The 19,448-nt window shown below is 49.0% G+C and overlaps 1 protein-coding gene and 1 non-coding gene across 2 annotated transcripts in view; one reads left to right on the forward strand and one right to left on the reverse strand.

The window, feature by feature from the left end:
* LOC128342591 (zinc finger protein 554-like) overlaps positions 1–1,772 on the reverse strand; it is a 41,404-nt gene extending 39,632 nt beyond the window's left edge. The window contains exon 1 of the mRNA XM_053290040.1: positions 1,757–1,772. The gene's annotated coding sequence lies outside the window, so the exon portion shown is untranslated. The remainder of the gene's footprint in view (positions 1–1,756) is intronic.
* Positions 1,773–4,862: 3,090 nt separating this feature from the next.
* On the forward strand, positions 4,863–5,053 carry LOC128348341 (U2 spliceosomal RNA). The gene has a single exon (XR_008318090.1). It is a non-coding gene; the product is annotated as a U2 spliceosomal RNA (small nuclear RNA).
* Positions 5,054–19,448: the final 14,395 nt, after the last annotated feature.

Here is a 19,448-nt window from a genome sequence, read left to right on the forward strand (position 1 = left end):
AACCACACCTGGAGTACTGTGTACAGTTTTGGTCACCACATCTAAAAAAGGACATTGTAGAACTGGAAAAGGTGCAGAAGAGGGCAACCAAGATGATCAGGGGCCTAGAGCACCTTTCTTATGAGGCAAGGCTACAACACCTGGGGCTTTTGCGTTTAGAAAAAAAGAGGACTGCGGGGAGACATGATAGAGGTCTATAAAATCATGCATGGTTTGGAGAAATTGGAGAGAGAAATTCTTCTCCCTCTCACATAACACTAGAACCAGGAGTCATCCCATGAAATTGATTGCCAAACGGAAGTACCTTTTCACACGACGCATCATCAACTTGTGGAATTTTCTGCCACAAGATGTGGTGACAGCCATCAACCTGGATGGCTTTACGAGAGGTTTGGATAACTTCATGGAGGAGAGGTCAATCATCGGCTACTAGTCGGAGGGCTACACGCCACCTCCAGCCTCAAAGGCAGGATGCCTCTGAGTACCAGTTGCAGGGGAGTAACAGCAGGAGAGAAGGCATGCCCTCAACTGCCAGTGGCTTCCAGCGGCATCTGGTGGGCCACCATGTGAAACAGATTGCTGGACTAGATGGGCCTTGGGCGTGATCCAGCAGGGCTGTTCTTATGTTCTTAACCCTGCTTCAACCCTGGAAGTGCAGTGGGTTCAGAGAGGCCGTAGCTCAGTGGAACTGCACCCATTTCCCATACAGAAGGTCCTAGGTTCAGTCCCTGGTAGGGATGTGCCCAAAACGCAATTCGGAGTCTGAATTGCAGCACATCCCTTTAAAATGGGAAGGATTACACATCCCCTTTAACATGGAGGAGAACAGGCCCATACCTGCGCTGCCTGATGCCGCCACTTCATTAATCATGGCGCTCTCCCCCAGCTGCCCCTGCGCAATGCTGGCACACACATGGCCTCTGTGCATGATTGGCAACCATTGGTATCATCGGCAACCATACTGACCATGCGCAAGGCGGCCACGCATGTGTGGAGGCCATGTGCGTGCTGGGATCGTGCGGGGGCAGTGGAGGGAGAGTGCCCCTGGTGTGTGCTGATAGCAACAGGAAGTGGCAGTATGTGATGGAGGAGCAGGTACGGGCCTGCTCTCCTCCATGTTAAAGGGAATGTGTGATCCTTCCGTTTTAAAGGGATGTGCTGCGATTCAGACTCCAAATTGCATTTTGGGCACATCCCTTTTGGGCTCTAAATTTCATTTCATGCACATGATCCCTAGTCCCTGGCATCTCCAGATAAAACTGGGAAAGACTCCTTGTAAAGCTGCTGCCAGTGTAAAATCATGACGCTAGATGGTCCAGGAGTCTGACTCTGTATAAATCAGCTTCATGTGTTCATCAGGAAGATCCGTAGCTCAGGAGTCGAGCTCATGCTTTGCACGTAGAAGGTCCCAGTTTCTTTCCCTGGCATCTGCAGGGAGGGCTGGGGAAAACCCTCACCTAAAACCCTGGAGTGCTGCTACCAGTCAGTGTAGACCAGGCCTGCTCATCTCTGGCCCTTCTGCAGATGTTGGCCTACAACTCCCATGATCCCTAGCTATTGGCTACTGTGGTTGGGGATTATGGGAGTTGTAGTCCAAAAAACAGCTGTGGGGGGGGGCCTAAGTTGAGCAGGCCAGGTGTAGACAATCTTGGACTAGATGGACCAAAGGTCTGGCTCAGAAGGCAGCTTCCTGTACTAGCCTATGAGCTGAGGAAAAAAGGGGGACTGGGTGGAGGGGGAACTGCAGGTTGCTTACCTGTAACTGTGGTTTTGGTGGTCATCTGTCCAGTCACACAAATGGGCTTCACGCCTGCGGGAAGAATAGTCCGGAACACTTACCAAGCTGATCTTTTTTCTTTGATTGCCGCAGCTGGGCACGTCCCCATACATCTTGGTCACACGACCCTATCCCCTTCTCCTCCGTTCTTTTTCATCTGCTGGAGAAGTTGCATCTCTGGATGCCTGTCAGATGTTCTTTAGGCCTTCCCTCCCCCCACCCTTTTGTTTTATTCTCCTACATCTCCCCTTTTGTTTTCACCTTTTTCTCCTTTTGCGTTATACTTTCTTCACATATTCGTGGGCATAACTATAATAGAGCAAGGGGAGACAGTTGTCTGGGGGCCCACTGCCTGACCCCCCCCCCAGAGGCAAGTCACTTGACTGACTCCCCCAGCCACGCGCCCGCCCAGGCTTCCTTCAGCTATTCAGCCTCATTTAAGATTTCTTTACTTCATGAGCTGAGCTTCAGTGAGGGGAGGGGGCATTTTAAAATCTTGTCTCTGGGCCCACTCCCACCTTGCTACGCCCCTGATAAGAAGAGAAAGGAGGTGCAAAAGGGGCTGGACGCGCCCTTGCCTCGCCTGAGGTGGTTTTCTTCACCCTCACATTCGGTTTATGGCCGGTAAATCTGCTGACTGACTGCCGCTCACAATTCCCTTGGGCTGACGGTCATAATAAATGCCTCCGCTTGACTATTCTTCCCACAGGCGTGGAGTCCATTTGTGTGTGATGGACAGAGACCACTTAGAAGAACCAACCTTCCTTGGCTTAGATAAGGAGGGTCTTTATGCTGGTCACAGGGGAGAGTAGGCAAAAAATATTGGGGGTTGGGGATCTAATAGGAAATCAAAAGGGATGGGGTACGGAATACTTTTGAAAGGAAGCATCTCACACCATGCATCGTGTAGGGATGGGATTCTCTGCCAGTGATGGCCGAATCCAATAGGGGCCTAGACAGAGGACAGTAGGGGTGTGCATGGTCCGGAGTCCCCCCCCCCGGTCCGGCAGGGGGGGACTGTGACTTTAAGTGGGGTGGTGATAGTACTTCCCCCCCCCCCGCCGCTCTTCCCCCTCCGGCGCTGGTCTGTTGAAAAATCTTCTTGGGGCAGCAGAGTTCCTCCCTGCCGCCCCTGCCCCCGTCGTTGTTAGTTAAGGCTTAAAAGAGACGAGCGCTAGCGGCGCGTATGCACCCTGCGCGGCGCACGCTCTCGTCTTTGACGCTGCCGCGCGCACGCCGCATACGTCACATATGTGGCGCGGCAGCGTCAGAAATGAGTGCGTTCACCGCGCAGGGCGCATCCGCGCCGCTAGCGCTAGTCTCTTTTAAGCCTTAACAACGACGGCGGCAGGGAGGAACTCTGCCGCCCCAAGAAGATTTTTCAACGGACCAGCGCTGGAGGGGGAAGAGCAGCAGGGGGGGGAATACTACCACCCCCACCCACCCCCCAGCTTAAAGTCACAGTCCCCCGCCGGACTGGTCCGGCGGTCTTTCCCATGGGGCCAGACCAAAACCATGCACACCACTAGAGGACAGGCCTTTATCAATGGCTGCTGAACTTGATAGCGATAGGCTACCCACCAAGTTCAGAAGCAGGGAGGCCTCTGAATACCAGCTGGAGCAAGGGCAGGAGCAGGGCATACCTTCATCTGCTTTTGGGCTTCCCAGGGGCACCATCTGGTGGCCTGCTGTGGGAAACAGGATGCCGGACTAGAGAGCCCTTGGCCTTCTCCTGATTTGGAATCGATGTGGCAATCTGAGCCATTTTGGAAGGGCGGTATACAAATTGAATAAATAAATAAATAATCTGGCAGCCAGGTTTACAAGATGTGCCATCTACAGGGAGTGTCTGCTCTGCTTCCTTTGCCACCATCGCCTTCCAAGGCATCGCTAGCACCTGGTAGGGGCAGCCTTGGGTCTCCTATGTTACATCACAGGGCTGTACAACTCCAGCTGCTTTTGGACTACAACTCCCATCATCTCTAGACTGGCCAATAGTCAGGGATGATGGGATTGGTAGTTCATCTGCAGGCAGGCAGACGTTCTGCTCTCCAATAGAGACAGGATTGCTACACAATACCGCACAATGTTGTACAGGTGAGAAGTACTCCTCCAGGTGGTGTTACACAAGCCTCGTATCTCATTTAAACCACAACCTAGGTCGCTGCAGGTGCAATGTCTGCATGCTATCTGGCCTACGGTTCCATAGCACAGGGGTCCCCAGCCTGGGATCCCCAGATGTGCTTGGACTACAATTCCCATTTTCCTCAGCCATAAGTAGTTACTGGTCATTGTGGCTGGGAATGATAGAAGCTGTCACCCAACATGTGGAGACTCAAGATTGGGAATCCCTGCACTAGCATCCTAGAAAAGCAGACACCCCTGAGGTACTCCAGGATGAACAGGACACTGGATGTATACTTGCATTGTGATTTATTGCATTTGTGATGTTTCCTCACCAGAATGGTTCTCAAAGCAGTTCAGAATAACAAAAATTAAATCAGGGTAGAGTTTCCCAGATGGTGGACTACAACTCTCATCAGCTGTTCTTGGACTACAACTCCCATCACCCCCCCAAAAAAAATATTATATAGAGCAAATGAAAGACAAAGGTAAAGAGCCTGCCGCAAAGCAGAGAAGGAAAACGATCGAAATTAGAGAGAAATCCCGAAGGAATCGTATCTATTTGTAAACCAGAAGTACCTGCTAGGCTTGCCCGGCTTTGCAGGTGGTCCCTGCGCACGCGCCACTCCGTAGCTAAAGTAGCTGAAAGGGTTAACAACAGAACAGAATACCGTGGGAACGACAGTGGGCGGCCTTATGCAAATATTTCGCCAATGAGGAGGCAGGAAATTGTGGAACTGACGAGGTCCGAAGGTTCCGCACATTCGGAGATCAAAACCTCCTTGCAGGCGAGGCTGTTTCTCATGGCTCTAAAGAGCAGCGTTTGGGGCGGTGTACCTGGAGGGGTAGCCATTGGGGTCCCGCCGGCTGTGGGGCCAGCTGCCTCGGGGTGCGGTGTAGCTCCTGGAGCATGAGAATCAGTCGGGAGGAATAGTGGCTAGTGCTTGGAAAAGCAGTTGTTATCGCTTCTCGGCCTTATGGCTAAGATCATGGATAGTATCTGTTCTTATCAGTTTAATCTCTGATATGTCCTTTATTTGAGGACTAAGTATTAATTTCATTTTTAGATCTAGGATGTGAAAAGAGAGCTTGCTTCATTCACTCCAAGCATTAGCCTGGTATTGCAGTATTTCCAGGAGTGGTGCGCCTCCCCATGGGGAGAATTTTGCTTGTTCAAAAATAGATGAAAACGCTTTCCCTTTTTGTTTTCTTCTTGTTACTTTAACCTCTGGGTTTTAGATTGAAAATTTTATTTATCTTAAAATGCTTTTTCACTATGGTCCTTAAGAGTTTTGCTTTCTTCCATTTGTCCCATGGTATTTGTCTAGAAAGCCTCTCAAAACAGTCTCTGACAATTAATAAATTTGGGTGGGGGGGAGATGAGAAGACCTGATAAATTTCTTGTGGGAGACTTTTTGTATTTCCTTGGCCTTGAGCAGCTGAGCTGGCTGCAGGGGTGGGGTGGGGGGAGGCATGAAGGGCAGGCCTCCCTATGAGAACTGCAGAGCAATTATCTGGGAATAAGCCTGACTACTCCCACCTGGCATATCTCTCTATCTGTATCAGGCGTGCGCAACTCAAATGACCTGGTGGGCCAAAACTGACCGTGACATGGCTCATGGGGGCCGAGGTCAATTTTTAGGGTGCTGATAATTAAAGCAACACTTAATATCAATCAGTTAATTAAATCAAATTAAAGTGAAATTAATTAAAATGAATTTAAACAAAATTTAACTTTTGAAGTTCTGGCAGGCCAAGATTAATTTAAACTAAACTAAAATAAATTGAATTAAACATTCTAATAAAATAAATACAATGCAATCTGTACAAAATACGTAACCAAAAAAATGCATTGTTCTTCCTTTCCACCTCTGCCAAAATGGGGCAGCCTTGGCTTGAGAGAGAGAGAAAATGGGGCAGTGTTGGCGAGAGAGAGCGAGAGAGAGAGAGAGAGAGAGAGAGAGCGAGAGAGAGAGAATGGAGCAGTCTTGGCGTGTGTGTGTGTGTGTGAGAGAGAGAGAGAGAGAGAGAGAGAGAGAGAGAGAGAGTCTGTTTCCATCGTTGTCCCTGTCCTCCTCCTTCTCCCGCTACCAGCAGCTTCCCTTCCCTTCCCCGGCAAAGCTTTCTCAATCTCTCCCCACCGGGCTCCCTCCCTGCTATTTTCGCCCACCCCCTCTGCCAGGGCTTGCTGCCACCAGGCTCCCTCATGGGGCCGCTGCCACCTCCCGCCTCCTCCACCCACCTCATCATCGCCATATTTTTTCTCGCTGCCTCCTACCAATTCAAGCCACTGCCGGGGTGTGTGTGTGTATGTGTCCTTCTCTCTCTCCTCTCCCTGTCCGTGTGGAGGCGCAAAGGCAGAAATCGGAGCGACGCTGGGGCCTACTGCTTGGTCCTGGGTCACTTCCCAACTGTGAGGCGTGCCTGTGCAGTTAAAGATTTAACTATGCAGACGCGCCTCGCAGTTGGGAAAGCGACATGGCACCAAGAAGCAGATCCCAGCGCCGCTCTGGTTTCTGCCGCCGCCGCACTGCCACCAGGGGTGGGTGGGTAGCGGGTAAGGACACATGCACCCCTGCAGCCATCTCCTTGGCCGCGCAGCAGCAGGAACTTGGAGGAAAAAATTTTTTAAAGGAGGTTCGTGGCAGGGGGAGGAAGGGGTAATAGCCGCAGGGGCCAAGAAAAAAGGCCTCACGGGCCGCATGCGGCCCACAGGCTGTATGTTGTGCAGGCCTGATCTATATGAATGTATGAATGAGTGAATGAATGGCTTATTTGACGTTTCGTGAAGCAAATAAAATCCATAAACATAATGGCAGAAAATAAAATTGTAGAGGCACATACAGAGTGATCAATAAGGATATGTTTCCAAACTGTTTAATGACCATTTTGTAACATGACAAACATCTTGGTGATTATTGGCATAACTGATCAAGAGGAGTCAGCGAATAATTAGAGTCAGAATGAGAAATTCCAGAAGAGACATGTGATTGTGAATGGGTAATTTCCTGTGATCAGAGTCTGGGAGGGCCTCACTTTTCCAGTGGAACCCCATTTCCATCTTTGCTGCTGTTCTCAGGCCAGATTCAGGAAAAAACACCTTCTTGAGCTCTTTGTAGTCCTCTTAATTGTATGCCTAGCAGTGCCATTCACTGGATCAGTTGTATCTCGGACCCACCCATTGAGCCAAATTCTGCAAAAAGGTGTGTGCAATCAAGGTGATCCCCACCCCCGAAACACAACCCCACCACATAGAAAACCAAGCTCTCTGTTCTCCACATTTCCTCCGCTTGGCAATTCTACATGCCCAGGACTCGCCCTGCACTTCTCATGCAGATGGTTCAGTCTCTTCCAGGAACATTGGAAGCTGCCTTCTACTGAGTCAGATCCATGATCCACCAAATTATTTTCTACTCCAACTGGCGGCAGCAGCTCTCCAAGGTTTGGGGCAGAAGTCTTTCCCAGCCCTGCCTGGAGATGTTGCTGCCCGGGATTGAACCAGGGACCGTCTGCCTGCAAAGCAGAGGCTCTGCCACTGAACTATGGTCCCACTTATAGGGCCCACTCACATCTCTTCTGCAGGCAGGCCCCTACCTACCTGCCCAGTTTAATCCAAGCAATTTTCTAGCCAACCCACCTAATTTGATGCTGCCAGTTTTACTGCTAACTGAGCTAACTGGGCAAAGAGGCACCTTTTCAAGTAGAGATTCTCCTGTATTTAGCTGGGGGGGAGCAACTGGCCCTGTCCGACCCCTCGCACAGCATCCCTCCAGTGTAGGGCTGCACAACTTCGGGCCTCCAGCTGTTTTTGGACGACAGCTCCCACCATCCTTAGCCACAGTGGCAAGGAATGATGGGAGTTGTAGGCTAACATCTGCAGGAGGGTCCCAGTGGTGCAGCCCTGCTCCAGTGGCTGTTGCTGGTATCTCCAGCAATAGCTTTAGTCATAGCTGGCAACCCTAATGGTATCCTTGGATAGAGTTTGAATAGCATATACTTTGGGAGCCTAGAGCTGCTGAAAAGCTGGCTGTGAACCCAGTGAATGAATTAGGTCAGAGGCTCCCAAATGTGGTACTCCGGATGTTGTTGAACTACAATTCCCATCATCCTCAGCCACGATAAACTGTAGGGGGTGATGGACTGTAGTTCAGCAACATCTGGAGTACCATAGGCTGGGAACCCCTAGATCAGGGATTCTCAAACTTGGGTCCTCAGGTGTTATTGGACTTAAACTCCCATAACCCCCAGCCTCAGTGGCCTTTGGTTGGGGATTATGGGAGTTGAAGTGCAATAACACCTGAGGACCCAAGTTTGAGAATCACTGCCCTAGATTAAGTAACGAGAAAACACAACTCTGTGGAAAGGGAGGTGGCCAAAGGGATTCCATTGGCTGCTGCCTCCCCAGGCCTTGCCATTGGCTGCTGCCTGCTTCTGATGTCACAAAGGGACATGGGAGAATGAAGGGAAGACAGTTGAGCCAGAGGGGCAAGAGGCAGTTGGCGTTGCCAAGGAGGGATGGAGGCACAAGAGGAGCCTCAGGAGCAGGAGGAGCAGGAGGGAAGCAAGGAAAGGCAAGACGGGGCCACTGGGACAAACAGAAGGGAAAGGAGGGCCCAGGCGTCCTGAAACTGACGGTTGGGAAATTTAGGATCAACAAGAGGAAGTACTTTTTCACACCGCATGTAATTAATCGAGGGAATTATCTAGGGATGTGATGATGGCCACTAGCTTGGATGGCTTTCAAAGGGGCTGAGACAAATTCATGGAGGACAGGTCTATCAATGGCGACTAGTCTGGATGGCTAGACTACCGAGGCGGAGCCCACCATTGTGCAGACGGGTTCCAAGGACCTGGGCCACCAATGAAAAGGGCTGCCGAAACCCTCAGCGGGGCGGGGCTCGGGCTCCGGAAGAGCCCCGAGCGAACTCCCCCTGGTCATGGCCAGGCTCTGGAGAGTCCCAAGAGAGCTCCCCCCTGTCCTTCACAGGCAGCGTTTGCTACCTGACAGCCTTTTATTTCTCTTTCTCTCCCTCCAGCAAGGGAAAGGCACAAAGGGGGCATGGCCTCGAGCTCCAGAGAGCCCCGTGCTCTCCCCTGTCATTTCAGGCAGCCCTTGCCGCCTGACGACGTCTATTTCCCTTTCTCTCCCTCGCTGGAAAGAAAAGGCTTTCTCTCCCTTCACACGGAAATAAAAGGCTGTCAGGCAGCAAAGGCTGCCTGGAAAGGACAGGGGAGAGCTTGCTCGGGGGCTCTCCTGAGTATGGGCATGGGCAGGGGGTGTTCTCTCAGGGGGTCTTCCGGAGCCCGAGCCATGCCGCATGCCCGTGACGTTGCTAGAGGGGCTGCCAGGCAGGGCTGGACCCAGACCACTCTTCGGCTGGCTGCGCGCCTGATAGACTACCTCTAGGTTCAGAGGCAGGATGCCTCTGAATATCGGTTGCAGGGGAGCCACAGACGGAGCAGATGCAACAAAAATCAACCCCCAGGCCACACCTCCACTTGCAGTTCTGTTTTCCACACAGTTGCTCCTAACTCCTGCAACATCCCACATGGCCATTTTCAGAACTGTTTAAAAGTACAACGTTTTAAGAACTGTGTCCCCCCCCCCCGCCCCCACACATCAAGAGTTCTGTTCACACACCTATGCATTTTAATGGTTCCAGTTCCTCTCTTATCTTTGCATTTCCTGTCTTTCGGTTAATAACCTTCCTGTTGGTTTTCCTGCCCCAGTTAAGGGTGCATGGATTAATCCTATTTCTCCAAACATATTCCTACTTGATTTTACATACATGTCGTTCTCAGTGTATTGTGTCGGAAAGAATATTTGATACAGGCACCCAGTATGTCTTATGTTGTCCCCTGTCGTCTCCCTTTGGTGCACCAAGGTAAAGGTAAAGTGTGCCGTTGAGTCGGTGTCGGCTCCTGGCGCCCACAGAGCCCTGTGGTTGTCTTTGGTAGAATACAGGAGGGGTTTACCATTGCCTCCTCCCACACAGTGTGAGATGATGCCTTTCAGCATCTTCCGATATTACTGCTGCTCGATATGGGTGTTATAGTCCGGGAAACTTACCAGCGGGGATTCAAACAGGCAACTTCTGGCTTGCTAATCAAGTCGCGTGCTAATGGTGCATAACAAGCATCCTCCCCAAAGCATCAGCAACCATAGCTGGTGTGAAGGCTGTAGTGTTTTCACTGTGCAGTTTCCCCAAATCTGGCTGTTTCCCCTTGCCTCTCCAGGGCACTGGGCATGCCTAGGAATTTGTCTGACTTCAAAGTGAGCCATTTAAGATCCTTCACACATTTTATCTTTATTGATTTTTTATCTTTATTAGGTTTATTCATTATCTGTGTTCACATTGCCTTGTCACGACCAATCAACTTTGCCCGCCCCCCGCAATTTGGGTACCTAAGCTGTATTTCTAAAAGTAGAGGTTTTATGGTTTTTGTGTTTTTTTACACTTATATCCCGCTCTTCCTCTAAGGAGCTCATGGTTATTTTTATCCTCACAACAACCCTGTGAGGTAGGTTAGGCTGAGAGATACATGGCTGGCCCAGAGTCACCCAGTGAGTTTCATGGTTGAATGAGGATTCAAACTCGGGTCTTCCCAGTCCTAGTCCAACACTCTAACCACTATGCTATGCTGGCTCTCTGCTACGCTGGCTATGATTGAAATGTTAGGAATTTGAGGAGTGAAATCAAATTTTATTTGGGGGGCCAGACATTTCATTTGACATGTCATTTTGACATTTTGGAGCCATTTTGGAAGAGCGGTATATAAATCTAACAAACAAACAAACAAATGAATGAATTTGGGGAGACAATGCCTCCATTCACCCCCCCTGTCGTGACACCCCTGCTCCACTCCCTTAGGGTTCTCAATCCAAAGAAATGGGAGGATTAGATCAAAGTGAAGAAAGTTCCTTTAAAAGCACTTTTCTTTCCCAGACAGGCAAGGGCAAGCACAAAGGCCAAGGCTGACAACAGGCGGAAGAGACAATTTGGCAGAAATGGAAGCAGGCAGTTCCTTGCCAGAATGAAGGAGGTCACACCATGATGGATGCAGAGACAAGGCAAGTTCTCTTGCTGGAAGTGTGGAGGCAGGTCTGTGCTTGAAGCCTGCTGATGCCCAAGGCTTGAAGCTTGTGGACGCCTGTCTTTGGACCTGGCAGAAACTGGTGGATGTTGTGGGGACAGAAGCCTGGTGGTCATTCGTATTCAGAAGCCCCTGGATTCTGTTGTAAGGCAGAAGTGGGCTGATGTTTGCAGATGATGAGCGCTGGTGGAAGTCCCCCTTCGGAAGCCCGTCTCCAGAAGCTAGCGGATACTTGTGGGTTGAAGCTGGGGAGTGTATGTGAAGGGGTGGCGACTGAAAGGGAGTGAATGGATGTCGGTGGTTGTCCTTCATGGACGCCCTGGCATGTAAATGTGTGCGCATGCATGGGAGGTTGTGAATGTGGCCAAGACGGATGTCTGACACTCCGCTATCTAAAAGGACCATGACCCACCGCCACCTGCACATGAAGGCTTATCACAGTCCCCCGTTGGGTCCATCTTGCTCAGCTGCCTGGGCCATCTCCTATGGTTTAGTTATGGCATGCTCCTCATGCAGGCAGTCTCTGCGGATATGGCCTCGTTGATTGCATGTGTACGACACCAAGGGGTTCTGGCCATCAGGTCAAACCCCTCCCATTCAAGTGGGTCTCATCGGTCGTGGCCCTGGTCTCTCCTCCGCTTCTGTCTCTTGGCCGGGGCGGAGCCACCATTGCGTGAACGGGTTCAAAGAACCCAGGCCGCCATGCTCAGGGGTCGCGCCTCATGCCCCAGCCACGCCCCCTGCATCTGACATCACACAGGGGGTGTGGCTGGGAGGCCTGCTGGCGGCAGCCTGAACTGGGTCCGCCACTATGCCACTGCTCTTAGCCAGAAAGTGCTGACCACGCCTTCAAGAGGTGCACCTCTTTCTGAATACTTCTCCAGTTACTTTTCTCCATCTTATTTGGCACACATATGTTGACTGATTGGGAGTTTTCTTCACCCCAGCAGTGACTGCTCAGAAAAGGTAGTGGGGAAACAGGCTGCAGTTGTGTTCCCATAAGCCCTGCTGCCTCTCTGCTACCAGTACAAGCATTCAGCCAATTTTCTCACACAGAAGGGAGCTTGTTCCGACCCCTCTCTCATGCTGCTGCCTTGTTTGCAAAGGATTCTGGGTGATCTCAGACTAGCGAGCCTCCTGGCCTGTGGAATTTACCAGAATAACTGCCAGACTATTTTGGCTTCTGATTAGCTGGGGACGATTGCAGCAACGCTACCAAGAGGAAGCAAAAAGGGGGGGAAATAGCTCAGCTGCTCAGGAAAATTGCCTCAAGGAAAATTGCTCAGTTACCCTTGCTAACTGAGCAAAGAGGCACCTTTTTAACGTGGTGATTCTCTTTATTTAGCAGGGGGAGAGCAACTGGCCTATCCATCCCCAGAACAGCATTCCTCCAGTGGCTGTTGCTGGGTCTATCTTATGTTTCTTTTTCAGTTCATGAGCCCTTTTGGGACAGGGAACCATTGTCTGTCTATCGATCTGTCTGTCTATGTAAACCACTTTGAGGACCTTTGTGTAAAGCAGTATATAAATATTCATTGTAGTGTAGTGGGAAAATAATCCATTGATCTATCAGTATGTGCATTCCCCCCCCCTTCTCTCACTCTTTCCTCTTGTGGGGCGGAGGTGATGCTCCAGTCACCCCAGCCAGTCAAAATAACCTGACTGGCAGCTATTCTGGTGAATCCAGCAGTCATCCCCCCTTCACTCCTGCTGCTCTATTTGTCTTCCTTTGCATGGTAAGTATTATTTTTTTTTTCTTGCATTCTCCCCCTTGCTGCTCCTCCATTGGTCTTACCTTGCATGCTGAATGCTTATTATTTTTGTCTTGCTCCCCCCACCCCTGCTCCCTACTGTTCACTTGGTCTTTCCCAACATGGTAAGAGTTTATTATTTTTATCTTGCATTTTCCTCCATCCCTTTCCTTGAACAGTAGAGGTTTATTATTTTTGTCTTGCTCCCCCCCCCCACTGCTCAATTGGTCTTTCCCAACATGGTAAGAGTTTATTATTTTTGTCCAGCATTTCCCCCAGTCGCTGCGGCTCCTTTGATCTTTCCTTGCATGTTAAGTTTTATTTTTGTCTTACAGTCCACCCCACTGCCCCTCCCCGATGCAGAGGTGCACCTAAATAATTTTGGAGCCTAGACCTCAAGGCCTTGGGAGGCCCCCCACCCCCCACCTGCAACTTAAGCACCATCATGTTCCGGCGGGCTACCACACCACCCAGGATGAGCACACCAACCAGGAAGAGAGCTGGTCTTGTGGTAGCAGGCATGACTTGTTCCCTTTGCCAGAGTCTGCTCTAGTTGCATATGAAAGGAAGACTAGAAGTGTGAACACTGCAAGATATTCCTCTAAGGGGATAGAGCCGCTCTGGGAAGAGCATTGAGGTTCCAAGTTCCTTCCCTGGCATCTCCAAGATTGGGCTGAAAGAGATTCCTGCCTGCAAATTTGGAGAATCCGCTGCCAGTCTGTGTAGTAGACAATACTGAGCTAGATGGACCAATGTCTGACTCAGTATATGGCAGCTGCCTATGTTCCTAAGAGGATTTTTTTTTGGTGGGGGGCTCATGGGCTGTGGAGGCCCTGGACCTTGGCCCCGAAGTCTAGGGGTAAGAGCACCTCTGCCCCCATGTCCCTGCTGCTCCCTTGGTTATTCTCTGCATAGTAAGAGTTTATTATTTTTCTCTGTATCCCCCCACCCACCGCCGCTCATCCCTGATGCTTCCTTGTGATATGGAATTGTTTAATCCAAGCTTATAAAAGTGTATCAAATAAGTGTATAAAAGTTAGTTTGGTTCATGTCTCTAACAGAATATAGAGCCACTAGGCTTGAAAAGAAGAAAATTGTTTGAGTCAGGGGAAGTGTTCAAACCAGAAATGTGAGGCCCCTCTCAAGAATGTGAGATAGGAGGCCAGAAATAACAAATGCCAGAACCTGTCAGGAGATAGATAAGATAGGTATGCAACTAGTCGATTAGCCAAATCCCGCACTCAAGCAAAAATAGACATCCCTGGCACCAGATACTGATAGGGAGTAAGACTATCAGAAAGGCCAAGTAGTAACTCATCTTTCCAGTCTCTAAATAGCCCTTCTGAAATGTGTATGCTTAATTACCAATGACATGTATTAATTGCTTTACTGATATGCTTGTCTGCTGGAACCTATATAAACTTGTCAGCTGTGCAGCTTCAATGCGCAGTATCAGCCAGACTCTCTGGTTTGTACTTCGTCTTGCGTGAACATGAAATACAAAGATTATTCTGAGCATGATCCTTTCTGCATTTGACTTCATTCATTCAGTCAACAAGTATAATTGTGGGAACTCTGTCTAATCCTCTTTGGTTTTGGCAAGACGCCCCATTCTCCATCCATGTGATAGAAGGATGAATGCAAGTGGCTGAATCAAACAGGAGGGCAAGGTTCCGGAGGACTTTCCCCCGCAACACTTGGCTTTTCCTCTTACTGTGAGTTTCTATTAGAGCTCATTATTATTTTGTTAGAGTTTATTATATTGCAAGACGCCCCATTCTCTATCCATGTGCTAGAAGGATGAATGCAAGTGGCTGAATCAAACAGGAGGGCAAGATTCCAGAGGACTTTTTTCCACAACACTTGGCTTTTCCTTTTACTGTGAGTTTCTGTTAGAGCTCATTATTATTTTGTTAGAGTTTATTATATTGTTAGAGTTCAATATTTTTGTCTTTCATTTCCCCCCACCCCTTTCCTTGCAGGGCAAGAGTTCATTATTTTTGTCTTGCTCCCCCTGCCCCCCGGCTCCCTGCTGCTCACTTGGTCTTTCCCTACATGGTAAGAGTTTATTATTTTTGTCTTGCTCCCCCCACCTGCCCTGGGTCCCTACTGGTCACTTGGTCTTTCCCAACAAGGTAAGAGCTTATTATTATTGTCTTGCTCGCCCCCCCGCCCATCGGGTCTGTACTGTTCACTTGGTCTTTCCCAACATGGTAAGAGTTTATTATTTTTGTCTTGCATTTCCTGCAATTCTTACTGCTTGACTGGTGCAAGGTGAATATTTATTATTTTTGTCCAGCATTTCCCCCAGTCACTGTGGCTCCTATGGTCTTTCCTTGCACGGTAAGTGTTATTTTTGTCTTGCAGTAGACCCCCTGCCCCTCCCCCATGCAGTGGTGCACCTAGAAAATTTTGGAGCCTGGACCTCAAGGCCTTGGGAGGCCCCCCACCCCCCACCTGCAACTTAAGCACCATCATGTTCCGGCGGGCTACCACACCACCCAGGATGAGCACACCAACCAGGAAGAGAGCTGGTCTTGTGGTAGCAGGCATGACTTGTTCCCTTTGCCAGAGTCTGCTCTAGTTGCATATGAAAGGAAGACTAGAAGTGTGAACACTGCAAGATATTCCTCTAAGGGGATGGAGCCGCTCTGGGAAGAGCATTGAGGTTCCAAGTTCCTTCCCTGGCATCTCCAAGATTGGGCTGAAAGAGATTCCTGCCTGCAAATTTGGAGAATCCGCTGCCAGTCTGTGTAGACAATACTGAGCTAGATGGACCAATGTCTGACTCAGTATATGGCAGCTGCCTATGTTCCTAAGAGGATTTTTTTTGGTGGGGGGCTCATGGGCTGTGGAGGCCCTGGACCTTGGCCCCGAAGTCTAGGGGTAAGAGCACCTCTGCCCCCATGTCCCTGCTGCTCCCTTGGTTATTCTCTGCATAGTAAGAGTTTATTATTTTTCTCTGTATCCCCCCACCCACCGCCGCTCATCCCTGATGCTTCCTTGTGATATGGAATTGTTTAATCCAAGCTTATAAAAGTGTATCAAATAAGTGTATAAAAGTTAGTTTGGTTCATGTCTCTAACAGAATATAGAGCCACTAGGCTTGAAAAGAAGAAAATTGTTTGAGTCAGGGGAAGTGTTCAAACCAGAAATGTGAGGCCCCTCTCAAGAATGTGAGATAGGAGGCCAGAAATAACAAATGCCAGAACCTGTCAGGAGATAGATAAGATAGGTATGCAACTAGTCGATTAGCCAAATCCCGCACTCAAGCAAAAATAGACATCCCTGGCACCAGATACTGATAGGGAGTAAGACTATCAGAAAGGCCAAGTAGTAACTCATCTTTCCAGTCTCTAAATAGCCCTTCTGAAATGTGTATGCTTAATTACCAATGACATGTATTAATTGCTTTACTGATATGCTTGTCTGCTGGAACCTATATAAACTTGTCAGCTGTGCAGCTTCAATGCGCAGTATCAGCCAGACTCTCTGGTTTGTACTTCGTCTTGCGTGAACATGAAATACAAAGATTATTCTGAGCATGATCCTTTCTGCATTTGACTTCATTCATTCAGTCAACAAGTATAATTGTGGGAACTCTGTCTAATCCTCTTTGGTTTTGGCAAGACGCCCCATTCTCCATCCATGTGATAGAAGGATGAATGCAAGTGGCTGAATCAAACAGGAGGGCAAGATTCCAGAGGACTTTTTTCCACAACACTTGGCTTTTCCTTTTACTGTGAGTTTCTGTTAGAGCTCATTATTATTTTGTTAGAGTTTATTATATTGTTAGAGTTCAATATTTTTGTCTTTCATTTCCCCCCACCCCTTTCCTTGCAGGGCAAGAGTTCATTATTTTTGTCTTGCTCCCCCTGCCCCCCGGCTCCCTGCTGCTCACTTGGTCTTTCCCTACATGGTAAGAGTTTATTATTTTTGTCTTGCTCCCCCCACCTGCCCTGGGTCCCTACTGGTCACTTGGTCTTTCCCAACAAGGTAAGAGCTTATTATTATTGTCTTGCTCGCCCCCCCGCCCATCGGGTCTGTACTGTTCACTTGGTCTTTCCCAACATGGTAAGAGTTTATTATTTTTGTCTTGCATTTCCTGCAATTCTTACTGCTTGACTGGTGCAAGGTGAATATTTATTATTTTTGTCCAGCATTTCCCCCAGTCACTGTGGCTCCTATGGTCTTTCCTTGCACGGTAAGTGTTATTTTTGTCTTGCAGTAGACCCCCTGCCCCTCCCCCATGCAGTGGTGCACCTAGAAAATTTTGGAGCCTGGACCTCAAGGCCTTGGGAGGCCCCCCACCCCCCACCTGCAACTTAAGCACCATCATGTTCCGGCGGGCTACCACACCACCCAGGATGAGCACACCAACCAGGAAGAGAGCTGGTCTTGTGGTAGCAGGCATGACTTGTTCCCTTTGCCAGAGTCTGCTCTAGTTGCATATGAAAGGAAGACTAGAAGTGTGAACACTGCAAGATATTCCTCTAAGGGGATAGAGCCGCTCTGGGAAGAGCATTGAGGTTCCAAGTTCCTTCCCTGGCATCTCCAAGATTGGGCTGAAAGAGATTCCTGCCTGCAAATTTGGAGAATCCGCTGCCAGTCTGTGTAGTAGACAATACTGAGCTAGATGGACCAATGTCTGACTCAGTATATGGCAGCTGCCTATGTTCCTAAGAGGATTTTTTTTTGGTGGGGGGCTCATGGGCTGTGGAGGCCCTGGACCTTGGCCCCGAAGTCTAGGGGTAAGAGCACCTCTGCCCCCATGTCCCTGCTGCTCCCTTGGTTATTCTCTGCATAGTAAGAGTTTATTATTTTTCTCTGTATCCCCCCACCCACCGCCGCTCATCCCTGATGCTTCCTTGTGATATGGAATTGTTTAATCCAAGCTTATAAAAGTGTATCAAATAAGTGTATAAAAGTTAGTTTGGTTCATGTCTCTAACAGAATATAGAGCCACTAGGCTTGAAAAGAAGAAAATTGTTTGAGTCAGGGGAAGTGTTCAAACCAGAAATGTGAGGCCCCTCTCAAGAATGTGAGATAGGAGGCCAGAAATAACAAATGCCAGAACCTGTCAGGAGATAGATAAGATAGGTATGCAACTAGTCGATTAGCCAAATCCCGCACTCAAGCAAAAATAGACATCCCTGGCACCAGATACTGATAGGGAGTAAGACTATCAGAAAGGCCAAGTAGTAACTCATCTTTCCAGTCTCTAAATAGCCCTTCTGAAATGTGTATGCTTAATTACCAATGACATGTATTAATTGCTTTACTGATATGCTTGTCTGCTGGAACCTATATAAACTTGTCAGCTGTGCAGGTTCAATGCGCAGTATCAGCCAGACTCTCTGGTTTGTACTTCGTCTTGCGTGAACATGAAATACAAAGATTATTCTGAGCATGATCCTTTCTGCATTTGACTTCATTCATTCAGTCAACAAGTATAATTGTGGGAACTCTGTCTAATCCTCTTTGGTTTTGGCAAGACGCCCCATTCTCCATCCATGTGATAGAAGGATGAATGCAAGTGGCTGAATCAAACAGGAGGGCAAGGTTCCGGAGGACTTTCCCCCGCAACACTTGGCTTTTCCTCTTACTGTGAGTTTCTATTAGAGCTCATTATTATTTTGTTAGAGTTTATTATATTGCAAGACGCCCCATTCTCTATCCATGTGCTAGAAGGATGAATGCAAGTGGCTGAATCAAACAGGAGGGCAAGATTCCAGAGGACTTTTTTCCACAACACTTGGCTTTTCCTTTTACTGTGAGTTTCTGTTAGAGCTCATTATTATTTTGTTAGAGTTTATTATATTGTTAGAGTTCAATATTTTTGTCTTTCATTTCCCCCCACCCCTTTCCTTGCAGGGCAAGAGTTCATTATTTTTGTCTTGCTCCCCCTGCCCCCCGGCTCCCTGCTGCTCACTTGGTCTTTCCCTACATGGTAAGAGTTTATTATTTTTGTCTTGCTCCCCCCACCTGCCCTGGGTCCCTACTGGTCACTTGGTCTTTCCCAACAAGGTAAGAGCTTATTATTATTGTCTTGCTCGCCCCCCCGCCCATCGGGTCTGTACTGTTCACTTGGTCTTTCCCAACATGGTAAGAGTTTATTATTTTTGTCTTGCATTTCCTGCAATTCTTACTGCTTGACTGGTGCAAGGTGAATATTTATTATTTTTGTCCAGCATTTCCCCCAGTCACTGTGGCTCCTATGGTCTTTCCTTGCACGGTAAGTGTTATTTTTGTCTTGCAGTAGACCCCCTGCCCCTCCCCCATGCAGTGGTGCACCTAGAAAATTTTGGAGCCTGGACCTCAAGGCCTTGGGAGGCCCCCCACCCCCCACCTGCAACTTAAGCACCATCATGTTCCGGCGGGCTACCACACCACCCAGGATGAGCACACCAACCAGGAAGAGAGCTGGTCTTGTGGTAGCAGGCATGACTTGTTCCCTTTGCCAGAGTCTGCTCTAGTTGCATATGAAAGGAAGACTAGAAGTGTGAACACTGCAAGATATTCCTCTAAGGGGATGGAGCCGCTCTGGGAAGAGCATTGAGGTTCCAAGTTCCTTCCCTGGCATCTCCAAGATTGGGCTGAAAGAGATTCCTGCCTGCAAATTTGGAGAATCCGCTGCCAGTCTGTGTAGACAATACTGAGCTAGATGGACCAATGTCTGACTCAGTATATGGCAGCTGCCT

The sequence above is a fragment of the Hemicordylus capensis genome, chromosome 2, assembly GCF_027244095.1.
Source record: "Hemicordylus capensis ecotype Gifberg chromosome 2, rHemCap1.1.pri, whole genome shotgun sequence".
NCBI lineage: Eukaryota > Metazoa > Chordata > Lepidosauria > Squamata > Cordylidae > Hemicordylus > Hemicordylus capensis.